This window comes from Vipera ursinii (assembly GCF_947247035.1).
Source record: "Vipera ursinii genome assembly, chromosome: 3".
NCBI lineage: Eukaryota > Metazoa > Chordata > Lepidosauria > Squamata > Viperidae > Vipera > Vipera ursinii.
Genome location: NC_139516.1, coordinates 125,996,499 through 126,012,655, shown reverse-complemented (window position 1 = coordinate 126,012,655; position 16,157 = coordinate 125,996,499).

Sequence of the window (16,157 nt, the reverse complement as noted above, 5' to 3'; positions counted from 1 at the left end):
ATTGCCTTTATGCCTCACTGGGAGACTTCCTGGATGCATCTGCCTGGCTAGTGTTGTACAAGGACAAAGATTCTGCATTAAATGGATGTAATGGCAAAAGGATCATTCAACATGCCCTTCACAACTGTTACGGACAGGATGTTGGATTCATGCCTAGTATGAACACAGCATTGTAGCCTCTCTTGCTGAGTACCCTACAGGGAAGACCACTGTATGTAATGACCAAAAAAGGCAATCATTTTGTCCTTGTCATTTGTGTTAGCAATGCAGTTATTCTCGGGTGTAAAGAGGCAGGTGGAGTTCAGGCCAGAGGAAGAACTAGAGCCATAAACTGCCAAGGCAAATCTCAGACAAGCAAAAAGAATAGAGTCACGATATCACAGAAAACAGGGACTAGCAAGAGTTAGCTTAAAAGCTTATCTTCAGCAGGATCAAATGGCACCTCAGTTAAGACTGCAAGGAAACATCGGTTTGCATTCTAGTTTAGAAAAGTGGAATATGCAACAAAGTGTTGCTCTCCTTACCTTAAGAACTTCAGACAATTCCCTTGTCATTTTTAGTTTTCCAAGCAGTCACTGAGCATGCTCATTCTTCATTGGACTATTTTCTTCTTGGCTCATTTTCTTCACTGTAGGTCTCTCCTCCACCTAGTGCCATTTGGCTTATTTTGAATATGGGCACCTATCCAATAAATACAGGGTGTACTGTGCAATATGGTGTTTATTTTCTACTAACAACCCTAATTCATTTGCATAAGGTGGAGGAAATCTAGCCCAGGATTTTCCAACTGCTCATTCTGAAGTTTTCAGAAATATATTGATATATTTTGTCCTCTGGTAAAGTGATAAACATGCAATTTTCCACCATGAAACATAGCAAGGATACTTATCTTTGCATCCAGATTTCAAGCCCTTCTGCTTCCTAGCAACCTGTCAATCAAATGATTGACAAGCTGCCAAGAACAGGGTGGTGGTTCCTATCAGAGGTTACAGCGATGGCTATTGAGGGCCATACATCACCTGTGAGTTGTGAGGTATCATCAATGGCTGAAGATACACATGATCTGTCTAGTAAAAAGCAGCTTCTTTTAATAAATGTTTTTTATTCTGTTATTTGTCCAGTTCTGGAAAATTATGAGGCTGTCAGATGCCTAGGAAAAACACACACCAGTCTAAAGCTATTGAGTTGTGCTTGACTTGATGTATCACCAGTCGCCTGGAACCTTGGATGAACCAGCCTACTTCCATGAACATATTCATTTTACTTTTCTTTTCTCGTCATTTTGCTCTACTTTTCTTCCTCTGCTTCACATTTCACTCATGAAGGTCCTGATATCTGGGCACTGACTGGCAGCAAGCTCCAGTTTGCCACTTTGGTAGAAGGATTGCATGGCTGGAATTTTACCTGGAAATATCTCTGCTTTGAAGTTGGATGCTGTTCAGAGAACTGTTGTGTTGTTGCTTCCCATTAAAGAAGAATGTTTCTTTTCTCTTGCCAACTTTTTCTGTACACCCAATGAGGTTTAGAAGAAGTTCCAGGTGGAGCATTTTTGGTGTGGAAAGCCTAAAACCAAGGACGTTCTTTTGAGAACTACTTCATGTATCCTAAGGGATTCAACTGAACTGAATGCAAGATTAAAAGATGGAACCTTTATTCAGTGTTAACATGCCTTTAATATATTACCGAACATCATGCTTTTGAAAGGCATTGCTAGTCTGCATGTGAAGATGATAAATGATTTGCTCTAAAGGGAGTCTTGATAGAAAGAGTCTTAATAATTTCTTAAATTATTTTGACCAATTAATTTGCTAAAATTACAGAATTAACCTAAACAAAGCCATTCTCACACTCTTGGACAAAGTTCTCAAAATCTAACTTTTTAAAGATTTTCCTTTAAGTCAGAACTGCTAATCAGATGTTGAAGTACATAATGGTGACATTTATGAGCTGACATTAAAGGTAAAGCATTCTCCTGTCCAGTCCTTTCCGATTCTAGGGATGGTGGTCATCTCCGTTTCTTAGCCGAGGGAGCCAGCGTTGTTTAAAGATACTTCCGTGGCCAGCGTGGTTCTATGTTGAGGCACAAAGAATATTGTTACCTTCACACTGAAATGGTACCTATTTATCTACTTGCATTTGCATGCTTTCAAATTCCTAGGTGAGCAGGAGCTGAGATAAATAAGGGGAGGTCATCCCGTTGAGAACCTGGACTGTCAGGTTTCCAGATGACAAGCTCAGCATGTTTAACCACTGAGCCATCATGCCTCCTATGAGATGACATCACTTTGCATGAATCCTCATTTTGGTATCATAAATAATGTGCTATGGATGATGCTTAATGCAAAAGTTTTTCATTTATCCTCAGGCTGCTAAAATCCCTCATTTTGCTTTTTGTGCAAAGTGAAATGTCTAATAGAAAAAAGGCAGTGTTAATATTATGCCGCCATGTACACACTTAATACTTTACAAAGATTTTGTACTCCGAAATTTGCCCGAAAATAAATTGAGATTGGTGGCTGCTGCTTTATGTGTTGCGTATACTTTATTGAATAGTTTCTTTAAGCTAGCAATAACTTTTTTTTTAGGATCATAGCAAGCCTGAATAAATTTGGGTTACTTAATAGCAGACAACTTGAATGAGATCTGAAGGGTGATGTGAGTTTTCAAGTGTGCTTAGCTCTAATGGATAGCCAGAGGAATATACAATTGGTTCAGTAAATAAGCTAGTGGAGTCAGCCAGTTTTCCTGCAGAAAATGCATTTTGAGAAGGAACATAAGAGAAATAAAAGAAGTGTTCAAATGACTATGTTCATCAAGGAAAATAGGTGAAAGAATTCCAGGGAGCAGATATCTGAATGTGTGTGTTTGTGTGTGTGTGTGTGTGGGGGGGAGGGGAGCTAGATTTCTGATGGGTACAGAAAAGATAATTATGGACAATTGTGGTTAAGGAGTTGGACTATGGGTGGGGATACCCAGGCTTTAGTCCATCCTCCACCCTAGAAATTCACTGGTGAATTTTGATCAGTTAACTCTCTTTCAGTCAGGCCTACCTCTCTTTCAGCCACTTTCTTTCAATCAGGGTTGCTGTTGTGGTGAAAACTAAAAGAGAACACCATGTATGCTGGTTTAATTCATGCAAGCACGTTTCATCCTGAGCCTGAAACAGTTAAATCCTCTTGCAGTTTTCTAAAGTTTTAATTTACTTTTCTCAGCACCTGAGAAGCTAAAACTCAAGCCCAATCTATCAGCATCACTGAATCACAACTGAACAACTACACATGAGTAAGCCAGGCCATGTCCTGCAAAAAGGAATGAGTGGAATATTGCTTCATGACATGGGCTTAAGTCTTCCCTGCAGGCTTGTGCAAAATTTTTGTTAGGTTATGGATAGGTTGGATTAAATAGGTCTTGTTTGATCCAGGAGTACTTTGAAAGGGAAACCAGAAAAACCCATTCTGGTTGCGTCTAAATGAGCAGATTCAGATTATTTTCAACTTTCTTTGCCTTTACAGACCTGAGATCCCTATCATATTGTGATAATTTTACCATAGGTGTATTAAAACAGTTTGTGAGACATTTTCTGTTATTGTGTTATTACAACTTCGTTTATTGTACCTTTCAACCGAAGATGTCTTAGCCACTGTTTATATTCAGAGTACTCTTTCCACCCCACCTTCTGCCTTCTGCCTATGCTCTTATATTTTTTATTCTTTTTTTCAGCCATCAAACCAAGGTTTTTAATTTGAATCTTGATAGATAAAAAGGAGCTGGGAAGTTCATAGCTACTCCCAGATTTCAATGGGGGCCAGGCCAGTTAAAGAGTTTTCTGATCTAAATGTGCTGTCATGGTTCTCTCTATTTTGAGACCTGTGTTAATCTTCACAGCGTTGGATTTTGTCATTTATGCTGTATGCTCACAAATTCAAGACACTGATTAAAAGACTCTTGATATTCCTAGTTTAAAAACTCTTAGCCTCCCCATCCCCTACAGCTTCTCTTGTTAGTTACTCAAATGTCTAACAGAATCTTCAGATTCTTGCTTGGGATAAATCTTTGTAACTTACTTCCTGAAATGGGATGAATGAATATGTAGCAAAGGGTTTTCACAAGTGTGTTGACCGAAAAAAAAACACCACAAAAAAACAATCCCCCCCCCCAGAAGAGCCATGTTCCAGTTCTATCAGGATTACATTGTTACAGGAGTAAGAGGCAAATTCAATGGAGATAGAGAGAGGGCCTTTGTGATCCCCACGTCTCACCATTGATCGTGATGTTGTTTTAAGTAGAACAGGTAAGTTTCAAGGAGGAGGGAAAACATATCTTGCAGGAATTCATTCTCTTGTTAAATTTGTCTAACAACTTTGATGATAGTTTAACAGCCAATTTGACATCGGAAATGTCTGTTTGCTGCCTTCCCGCTGCCTTGTTGAGCTCTCATCTAGACACCTCTAGTTTAAAGACAAAAGGCAGGCAAAGGAAATTTGAGACTGGCTGGCAATAAAAGAGGAGGTCAACAGCAGAGAGAGAGAGAGAGAAAACATTTTATGAAACTTGCCTTCAGTCAATTTAACTGCAAGACAAACTCAGGGTGATGAGAGTTGTACCAAGTATGTATGCGCACTGACATGTCGCTGAGTGTGTTTCATGATTCATCAGGCACACCAGTGATTGATTGGCTTTGCAGACTGGGGAGCCCAGTTTTGTTTTTTTAATTTGAACTTATCTCTTAAAAATGGTTTGTGGTTCTTCAGGCAGCTTGTGATTGAGTGGCAGGCAAGCAACAGCTACTCTTTCACTCCCCTCTTCTCTCACAATGTTTTCTATGCCTTAAAGTCATTGATTGATGATTTATCATGCACAGATTATTAATTGGCACTGGGAGAGTCCTTTTTCTTTTTTACATCAAAGAATATACTTTTTTTAATTTATTGTGTCTGTTATTCATCAGGAAATGGATTTTTTTCCTGGTTGTCAGATTTTTATCTAGGGTAAATGCATGCATATTCATGTAGGACTTGGCTTTCGATACATAAGCAGCATAGAATAGGGTTGCACAATGCTTCAGATTCAGTTCCAAAAATGCAGAATCTTAAAAAAGTTTTTTTCTTCTTCTTTAGGGATTCTTTTCCAAAGTAATTCATATTCTGTGGTTCTGGACCACGTTCTAGAGCACATAATTTATTTGCATGGCTCAATACGAGAACATTAAGACATTTTCCAGGCATTGCATACCACAGCAATATCTGACTCTGGTCAGTCCCTGCGTAGCAGCTGGGAATGACTCATTTCTACAGTTGCTGAGAGCAATCATCAGCATAAGGCAGATTCCTATGTTCCATCACTTCATATAAAAGGTATCTCTAATGTTTTTCTATGATTTCACATCATAAAATAACATTAAAAGTATATTAAGATTATACAAGTCATTTTTTTTCTAGGAAGCCGTTAATGTAAGATCATTGATCATCATATCAGTGAGTTTGAAAACTATATATATATATATATATAAGGCGCTGAAGGTAATCTCCAGGAATTTAATCTCCTTCATTTTTTGAATGTCTCCACTTAATATATAGCAGGATACAGCAAACCCATCCCTAATTCTGGTGGCAGCTTTCCCCGCTTGTTTTGATGAAATAAGGGGCAAAATAATGGGAAAGCTTCCCTATACAAACTTTCTTCTATTTAAAAATGCAAAATCTAAATATTTTTTGTTTTTGCTGAAAATGAGAAAAAAGTAGATGATGAAATATTTTCCAAATTCTGAGTGTTGCAATAGACCTTCAACATTCCCTAGTTGAAGGAATGTGGGCAATGTTTTGTTCACTTCAAAGGTACTGCCTGGATTAGCAATCCTACTTGGATTAAATAACATGCCTGGAATAAAATGGTCAGGCTGTTGTGTATGTAAATAGTTAGCAATAAGCCATGAAAGAGATTGCAAACACAGTGCAGCTTTGCAAGGTTTAAAGCGGGAAAATAAGGTGCAATCATTGGACGCCACAACCAAGGAGCGGGAAAATAGACTGCTTGTATTGGCTACAGTTCAAACGCTTCCTCTATAAAAGGGTTGCAACATTTGACAGTTGACAGTTGATTTTGTGTATTCAATAAACTCGTTCAGTGTTAACCACTCTGAGTCCTCGTCAATTCGAACCAAACAACTGGCGACGAGGGTGGGATTGACAGAAGACCAGAGATTAGGAAGAATTGTCGTGAAGGCGGCAAATTCCGAGCGAGTCACAGTCAACCGAGCGGCCGCGGCAGAATAGGAAAAAAATTCTCCGAATGGCGCAAATCGGGTCACTGAAGGAATTTGACCCTAACTTCCCCGAAGATTGGGAAGAATACATCGGTCAAGTTGAAGGATTCCTGTTAGTGAACGGAATCACTGACGACCGGAAAAAAGCGGCGGCACTTTTGACAATTTGCGGCACACCGGTCTACAGAGTTGCTGTCGGGCTGTGCCAGCCACAACCAGTCTCCAGCGTGCCCTATGCCGACCTCCTCGCAAAACTAAAGGTTCACTTTACTCCCCGAAGGTCCGAACTCTTTTGGCGGCGCATCTTCGAGAAGAGAAATCAGAGACCGGGGGAGTCCATACAGAAATTCGTCGCTGCCGTCAGGGAAGCCGCAGTACGTTGCAAATACGATAATTTAGAAATTAGAATTCGGGACAGAGTCGTGCTGGGCTTACGTGATGAACAATTACAAAATAGAATAATCGCCAAACCTACCGGCGATTTACAGGAAGTGCTCGACGAACTCCTAACGTATGAGTCAACCGGGTATCGCGACCCCCCCCGCAGTAGCATGGCGGCAGCACCCGAAATTAACCAAGAGGGCTATGTGGACTGCGGGGAGGTGGACCAGCAGTGGGAGGAAGAGATCGCCGAAGTCTCCAGGCGATTCGGGAAGATGGCACCAAGACAACTCAGAAGCGAGGGGCCGGAACCTGGCCGCCGGCAACAAACCGCAACACCGCAAAGACCACCGACCGGGGCACAACGACCGTGGCGGGACACCGCAACCAGACCGTGCGACAACGACACCCAGAACCGATGTGGCAGCTGTGGCGGCAACCATCCCCGCGCTTCCTGCCGATTCCGCACCGCCAAGTGCAGGGCTTGTGGCAAGACCGGCCACATCCAGGCCATCTGCAGAAACCGCGTCCGGGACTCCCGTCTGAACGAAGTCGATGTGTGGCCAGAGGGTAAGGTAACCCCCAATGCTAGTGGCAAGGAGACCCCTAGATCCCGGGTGAAATTTCCAACCCTAAGGGAGGTGGCCCGAGTCAATCGGAGAAGGCGGGGAAGGGGGCACAATTTTCCGGACGGAAAATTAAAAATCACAGTCCTTCTGCAAGGGGTCCCTTGCAGAATGGAAATCGACTCAGGGGCTTCAGTGTCGATAATTTCCACTGAAACCCTTGAGAAAATCGAACAACTAAGTGGAAAAAGAATTCCACTTAGTCCAACAAATATTCAATTAATGGACTTCCAAAAAAGTCCAATAATCGTAAAAGGAAAGACCAGCCTTAGAGTAAACTTTAAGGGGTTTAAGGGGGTCTTAGATTTGATAGTTACGGAGGGGAATAGGACCAGCTTAATAGGGCTTAATTGGTTTCCTGCCCTGGGAATTTGGATAGGGGGAATAAATTCAGTGATCAGAAATAAGACCCTCGAATCCGTCTGCAAAGAATTTGCAGACGTATTCGATGGATCTCTAGGCAAGTACAAAGGGCCCCCCATTAATTTTAACCTAGACCCCTCAGTAAATCCAATCAGGCTAAAGGCCCGGAGGGTACCTTTTGCCTTAAAAGAAAAAATCGAGGCCGAGCTCGACCGGCTTGTAGGCCTCGGAGTTTTAGAACCCGTTGAGGGCGGTTTGTGGGAGACGCCGATCGTCACACCCCTCAAACCCAATGGGGATGTGAGGATCTGCGCCGACTACAAAGCGACCCTCAACATTGGAATGAAAAAGCATGCTTACCCGGTCCCGACGGTGAAGCAGGTCCTCGCCACGATCCAGGACGCCGCCATCTTCGCCAAGCTCGACTTGGCGCATGCGTACTTACAGTTGACTGTTTCCAAAGAGGCTGCAGAGGCACAGACAATTGTTACCCACAAGGGGGCGTTCCGAGTCCACAGACTGCAATTTGGAATTGCAGCTGCTCCAGGCATCTTCCAAGAAGTGATGGAGAGGACCTTAAAGGGCATACCTGGAGTATGCCCTTACTTTGATGATGTCCTAATAGCTGGAAAAGATGAAGGAATGTTAGTAGAGCGGCTGGAACAGGTACTGGGTAGATTTAGAAAGGCTGGATTAAAATTAAAAAAGGAAAAATGTAGCATAGGGGTTAAATCCACTGATTTTTTGGGGTTCAGGATTGACAAAAGCGGAGTCCACCCTACCCCTGAAAAAATTAAAGCAATAAAAGGGGCTCCTGAACCAAGGAACAAGGCTGAGCTACAGGCCTTCCTTGGCTTGGTAAATTTTTATCACACTTTTGTGCCACATAAGGCTGCCATTGCAGAACCACTGCACAGGCTTTTAGATAAGAAGACCCCTTGGCATTGGCAAGACAAGCAAAAAGCGAGTTTCCAGACCTTAAAAGACATCCTTTCCAGTAGCTCAACTGTAACCCACTTCATAGAAAACAGACCAATCTACCTGGCGTGTGATGCTTCGCCTTATGGCGTTGGGGCAGTAATCAGCCATTTAGACGCCCAGGGAATGCAAAGACCCATTGCTTACTACTCCCGCACACTAACCAAGGCAGAGCGGAACTATGCTCAAATAGACCGGGAAGCTCTAGCCATAGTGGCAGGAGTTAAAAAGTTCCACGACTACCTGTATGGCAGGAACTTTACAATACTGACAGACCACAAACCCCTGCTGGGACTGTTTACCACAGATAAACAGACTCCCCAAATTATGTCTCCCAGGATGCTGAGATGGTCCATTTTCCTCTCAGCATATTCATTTTCCCTCCAATACCGACCAGGTAAGGACATGGGTCATGCAGACGCTCTGAGCAGATTGCCCCTTAGCACAACAGAGGAGGACCCTGCCCCAGTGGGACAAGTAATGTCCCTACAAGATATTCCTGATCTGCCCCTAACTGCTAAAGACATAGCTGAGGCAACCAATAAGGACCTCATCTTAAGGAGAATAATGGCCTGGGTCATGAGCGGTTGGCCCAACGCCAACCCGGACGTAAAATACAGTCCATTTTTCAGAAGGAAAGATGAATTATCAGTTCATATGGGTTGCTTACTCTGGGGAACTCGTGTAGTAATTCCAGAAATTCACAAATCAGCTATTCTATTTGAATTACATGAGGGACACCCCGGAATAGTAAGGATGAAGGCCCTGGCTAGGAGTCACTTGTGGTGGCCAGGATTGGACCACGACATTGAGGAATGCGTTGCCAATTGCCATCTGTGCCAACGTTCCAGGCCTGAACAACAACACATCCGCACACATAAATGGGAGCTAGCTAGGAATCCTTGGTCCAGGATTCATATTGACTTCGCTGGACCCTTCCAGGGGTTAACGTTCCTTGTAGTGGTCGACAGCTACTCTAGATGGCTAGAAGTAGTACCGGTCAGTTCAGTAACGGCAGGCAGAACAATACAGGCATTAAGGGGCCTCTTTGCCACTCATGGGTTGCCGGATTTAATAGTGTCTGATAACGGGCCACAATTCACATCTATTGAATTTCAGGATTTCCTCAAGGCCAACTCGATTAAGCATAAGACTTCTGCACCCTTCCATCCCTCCACCAACGGATTGGCTGAAAGGAACGTGAGGACCACGAAGGACGCGCTTAAAAGAATCATTCGAGGTGACTGGCATCAGAGACTAGCTGAGTTCTTGTTGGCTCAGCACACAACCCCTTGTTCGGCTACAGGGAAAAGTCCAGCTGAAATGAGGTGGGGCAGGAAAATTTTGACCAAGTTGGACAGACTACACCCCGACAGACTCCAACCAAACATTGAATTGGACATTCCTAACAGAACATTTGAAGTGGGGGACTTGATTTGGGCCAGGAACTACGCCCAAGGGGACAAATGGATTCCAGGGGTGGTAACTGAAATCTTAGGCCCCCTATCATACATCATTGAGGGGGAAGGGAATAGGAGCTGTAAAAGACACATAGACCAGCTGAGGAAAAGATCTAGGGGGTGTGTGCCGGCTGAGGGGGACCAAAGCTCAGTAAGGGGAAACAGTACAGACAACATTAGGCCAGAAAGTGGTGCAGAGGTTGGGCAAGATGACACTTTCCCTGAGGCCCAACAACAACAATTCAGTCCAATTGATTGGGAAATACCCCTGCGAAGTAGGCCAGTGACCACTGAATCCCAAACACAACCTAATACACAAGGCAGTACATCCGAAGCCAGTAACCCTGAGCCCAGGTCTAGTAGTAACCAGCATAGTAACCAGCAGCCAAGCAGTCAACCAGGAAGAAGGGTCCCTAATAGCCAAAGTAACAGATACCCGTCCAGAATACATAGGCCACCAAAATACCTAATGGATTTTGTAAAGAAATGACACCAACTGGGGGGTAAGGGGTGTTGTGTATGTAAATAGTTAGCAATAAGCCATGAAAGAGATTGCAAACACAGTGCAGCTTTGCAAGGTTTAAAGCGGGAAAATAAGGTGCAATCATTGGACGCCACAACCAAGGAGCGGGAAAATAGACTGCTTGTATTGGCTACAGTTCAAACGCTTCCTCTATAAAAGGGTTGCAACATTTGACAGTTGACAGTTGATTTTGTGTATTCAATAAACTCGTTCAGTGTTAACCACTCTGAGTCCTCGTCAATTCGAACCAAACACAGGCCAAAAGAATTAGGACCACAGTTCAGAAGATTTATTGTTCAAGCCTATCTACCAGAATCTAATCAATTAAAGTTCAACACTAAATTGGTAGCAAGATAATGGTCAGCAGAATTCAAGAGAGGTTAGACTAGGGGTCTTCAAACTTGGCCCTTTTATGACTTGTGGACTTCAACTCCCAGAATTCCTCAGCCAGTGTGGCTGGCTGAGGAATTCTGGGAGTTGAAGTCCATAAGTCATAAAAGGGCCAGGTTTGAAGACCCCTAGGTTAGACATAGACCATTTGGGAGAAAATAACAATTTAGGCTGATAACTCATTTAACCCCACCCTCAGTTCTGTCTGCTGTTCTATCTCTTCTATACTGATCACTACTGTGTCTTTACTATTTCATAGAATGCTGCATATGGCATGGGTACAACTAAATCTGGTAATCAAATCTACTTTTTCTGGATCCTACTAAAAGGCATTATCAGTAATCCTCAACTTAAGACCACAATTGCACCCAACATTTCTGTTGGTAATTAAATGAATTTTAACCCCCCCCCCCATTTTATGACCTTTCTTGCCATAGTTGTTAAGTGAATCACTGTACTTGTTAAATTAGTAAGACGGCTGTAAAATCAATCTGGCTTCCCCATTGACTTTGTCAAAAGTTTGCAAAAGGTGATCACATCACCCCAGAACACCGCAACTTCAAGCTTATGGAGTGGCTATACAATCTGTGTATGTGAAGATTGCATCTGTGCCTGAGGATTGGAAGAATTCTATTATTGTCCTCCTGTACATTACCCGAAGCTCTGATGAGTTTTTTAGCATTTGTTCCTTCAGCTGATGGGAAGTTGTTGAGAAAAAAGGCTGTGCTGCTATTGTTTGTGAAATGGAAGCCTGCAGTGAGTATTCATCAGTGGGCTTTAAGCAATTCATTGTGAATGATTTTTGACTGTCCAAAGAGTACTCCCAACTCAAATTCATTGCCAGATGTGGATTGTTTATAGTGATGTCAGTGCTGATGTAAGTACTGTGTATCACTGGGGGAAAGAGCTGATGTTTGTGATCAAAGATAAATGAGATAACATGGGGATGACTTATAACAGCAACCAACAAGTTTCACTTCGGATTTCCTAGGAATATATGGTCACATTATTGATGCTCTTCAATATCAAAAGGTGTGTGCAAGATGGACTCCTTGCATGCCGATGATAGAGATGAAAGCTTCAAGATTTGACACTAGCTGCAACTGTTGTCACACTACAAGAATCAGGCGAGGATTTTCTTCACACTTTGTGACAGCTGCTTAAACATGAGATCATTGTTATGATCCAGAAATGAAGTTTCAATCAATGGAATATCCTATGAGAGAAAAAAATTAATCAAGCCCAGGCTTTGGGAGAAAAGCTCACAATTAGAGTTTTTTTGGGATGCAAATGGTGTTCACATGGATTTTCTTGAATGTGGCACCACTATCAACTCAGAGCACTACAATAACAACACCAAAACTCTAAAACAATGATAAAGCAGAGTTCATAGGTACAGGAAGAAAATTTTACTGCAACATGACAATGACAGACCTCACATCTTATGAGCCATCCAAGAGACAGTTACAAAGTTGGCTTTCATTTTCTTACTCCATTTGCTATGCAGTCCAGACTTGGTGCAATGTGACTTCCACTTTTCCTAAAATTGAAGGAATACTTTTATTGGTATTTGTTTTCTTTGTAGACATCTGATTAACTCAAATGAAGACATGGAAAAGACCATTTGGATCTGGTTGAAGAGACAAATTGGATTTCTTTTGTAATAACTTTATGAAATTTATCCTTCACTAATAGAAGTGAATATTGTAGTTAATATTGTACAAGTGATTATGTACTGGTTAATCAGGTAACAAAACCGCTCATTTCAAGCATTATTTTCCCATTTTAATTATTAAAATACCCCTATTTAAACTGAATATCACCATATGATAACAATGCTCAGTTTTTCCTATCTATGTAAACTGAATATCACAAAACTACATAATAAAACACAATAAAGATCCCAACATGAAATTAAATGTAGGAAAATACATCCTTGACAGGTTCCAATATATTTCCTAACAGAATGGGAAATAATCCTTTGAGTTAATTGCTTGAGCAAAAAAACTAGGACAGGACATTTTAATCCATGAAATAAAATTTGCAGGAGTCCTTTTTAAAAAAAAATGTTCCAAATATTTTATTTGTGCCATATCAAATTTTTCCCACATCCACTGAAGCTGCTACAGTCATTAGTGATTCCCAGAGTAAACTGCTAAAGTATCTACCAATGATCTAACATCCAACACAAGCTTGGCATCCTATCATAAAACCAGTTTGTGAAAGATTAATTATCAATGGTAATCTCTTCTGCAGATTATGTGCCAAAGTGGCAATCAGAATCTTTGCATTCATATCTAATAAAAATGCTTTCTAGCAAACAAATGCAAAGCTTCCTTTACATTCATTTTTAAAAGACTATACTAAGATTCTTTTTGCTTTGTCTTCCATGCTGAATACACTACAATCCTATTCTGCACGTAAGCTTTAAATGCATTCCAACAATCCTTAACAGACAATTGATCATCTATTTATTTGACAAAAACTGCAGAGCCTGTCCTCTGAAATAAGGCTTCCACCCTGCTGATGTTTCGTGAGGTTTTGAAGACCTGGCTCTTTGCCCAGGCCTTTGGCTAGGATGGGTGTAGCCCCCTTCAAGGAGTAGGTGTGTGCTTGTTGCTGCCTGATTTTGCCATCTTGGCTGCTTTTTCATTTATATTTTTTCATTTTTTATGAACTGCCCAGATCATTGGGACTTGCACACTGAATGAATTAATTATTCTCCTTTAATTTAATTGCCTTCATATAACAACCAAATTGAATTCCTTAAAGTACTCCACGTCTGTAAATGATTTTTCTTGGAGTTCTTATTTTGGTCCAAGATCCAAGATTGAATTTAAAACTGGGACCATTGCTCTACAGCCCATCTGTAAACTAACAGCAGAACAGTTGTTAGCCTAGTTTTAAATACCGGAAAAACCAAAGAGATCATTGTCGATTTCAGAAAAGGCAGGCACAGCCACACTTCTCTGTGCATTAATGATTCACCTGTGGAGAGGGTTACCAGCATCAAATTCCTGGGTGTGCAGCTAACGAGTAGGCTGGCTTGGTGGCTCAACAGTGAGAAACTGGTGAAGAGGGCACAGCAGCGCCTGCATTTTCTTGTTGCATGAGAAAAGCACATCTTCCTCCCCCAGTCCTGACCACTTTCTACAGGGGGACGATCGAGAGCATCCTGTCATACAGCATTACAGTCTGGTTTGGAAGCATTACTACTTCAGACAGGAAGGCAGTGCAAGGAGTGGTGAGGATGGCCGAAAAGATCATTGGCAGTTCCCTCCCTTCCATCCAGGACATAGCACAGAAGCGTTGCTTGAGCACGGTCCGTAAGATTATCTGGGGCACTACACATCCTCTTCACGATCTGTTTTCCTTGTTACCTTCTGGGAGGAGGCTTCATGGTATCTGTAGCAGAACATCCAGATTCAGCCATAGTTTCATTCCATACAGCATTCACCTTGTGAACTCTCAAGCTTCCTCCTTCCGTTATATATTCAAGATGGACAGCATTTAATATTTATTTGTTATGTATATGTAGGGGTGTGGGTCTATACATATGTTGTATATAGTATAGTTTAGGTGTGTGTCATGTATGTGTTTTACTTTGAGAGCAGGCAACTAAATTTAATTTTTGATGTGTGCCGTTGTGCCCACAGTAAAAAAAAATGACAATAAAGGTTATCTTATCTTATCTTATGCAAAACATTGATCAAAGCCAACCAAATATCATAATTTTTAACAGCCAAGATTATATAACAACCATGAATATAGACCTTATCAATGCAAGTCCTTATAAGTAAAAATTACTTATATAATGGGTGGGGGAAGGGATCTCCCCTTCTCTCCACAGCACTATTATCATGGTCATCATTTATCATCAACCATGCCCTAGTAGAGCCTGGGACTATGAATAATGGCCTAAGCTCTCATAATGATGTTGACAGATTATATCTTCCAAGGAAGACTGTTGGGCGATGACTTTTACAGGTAAAACAAACTGTAGAGGACAAAAAACAAGTGCTTAATGATTACATCAAGACAAGTAAGGAAGCTGCACAGGGAAGGACTATGTGCAGAAATGGAACCTAAACTTACACACATACATAACGAGAACCCAAGATTAGCCAATTGGAAAACCAAAGTGTTCCATAGACACTTTTGGAAATATACTGAAGGAAAATTAAGCAATAGAAAAACATGGGACTGGCTTAAGAAGAATTCATTTAAAAAATAAACAGAAGACATGCTACCCAAGAAAAAGCACAAATGCCATCAAGGCAGAAAACAGAAAAGATCACTTTGGCTAATAAATGCTGATTGTGCTGGGATAAGATGGAATAGCTGACCCATGTAATAAAGGTAAAGGTTCCCCCGCACATGCGTGCTAGTCGTTTCCAACTCTAGGGGCCGGTGCTCATCTCCGTTTCAAAGCCGAAGAGCCAGCACTTGTCCGAGGACGTCTCCGTGGTCATGTGGCCGGCATGACTAGACGCCAAAGGCGCATGGAACGCTGTTACCTTCCCACCGTAGTGGTCCCTATTTTTCTACTTGCATTTTTTAATGTGCTTTCAAACTGCTAGGTTGGCAGAAGCTGGGATGAGTAACAGGTGCTCACCCTGTTACGCGGCACTCGGGATTCGACCCGCCAAACTGCCGACCTTCTGATCGACAAGCTCAGCGTCCTAACCCACTGAGCCACCACGTCCCTTTCATGTAATAATTGACCCATGTAATAATTGACTGCAAAAAAGGGCATGATTGATAATGGGAATATTTGCTTTGGGAAAAAGTATGGATTCAGTCAGTAAGAATTACTGGAACATGACATTACAGATAAAGCCATTGAAAATGACAAGAGCAAAAATTTTATGGGATTTCAAAATTCAGCAAGATCATCTGCATCCTAGCAAATAAATTAGCATACCAGACCTAACAGTAATTGAAAAGATCCATGTTTAATGTATGAATGTAGCCATTCCAACATGCAGCAATGTTGAAAGGTGATTGATGCCGTGTAGTGTAATAAGTCTGTTGGTTGTTTCTGAGATGTTTTTGATATATGTTTGTGTTATCCTTTTCTTAGTTTGTGCTGGTTGTACTCGTAGTGGGTTGAATGGTGAGGCATTTTTTCATAAAGTTGCATGGGGTATCCATTTTGTTGGAAGATGTTATAT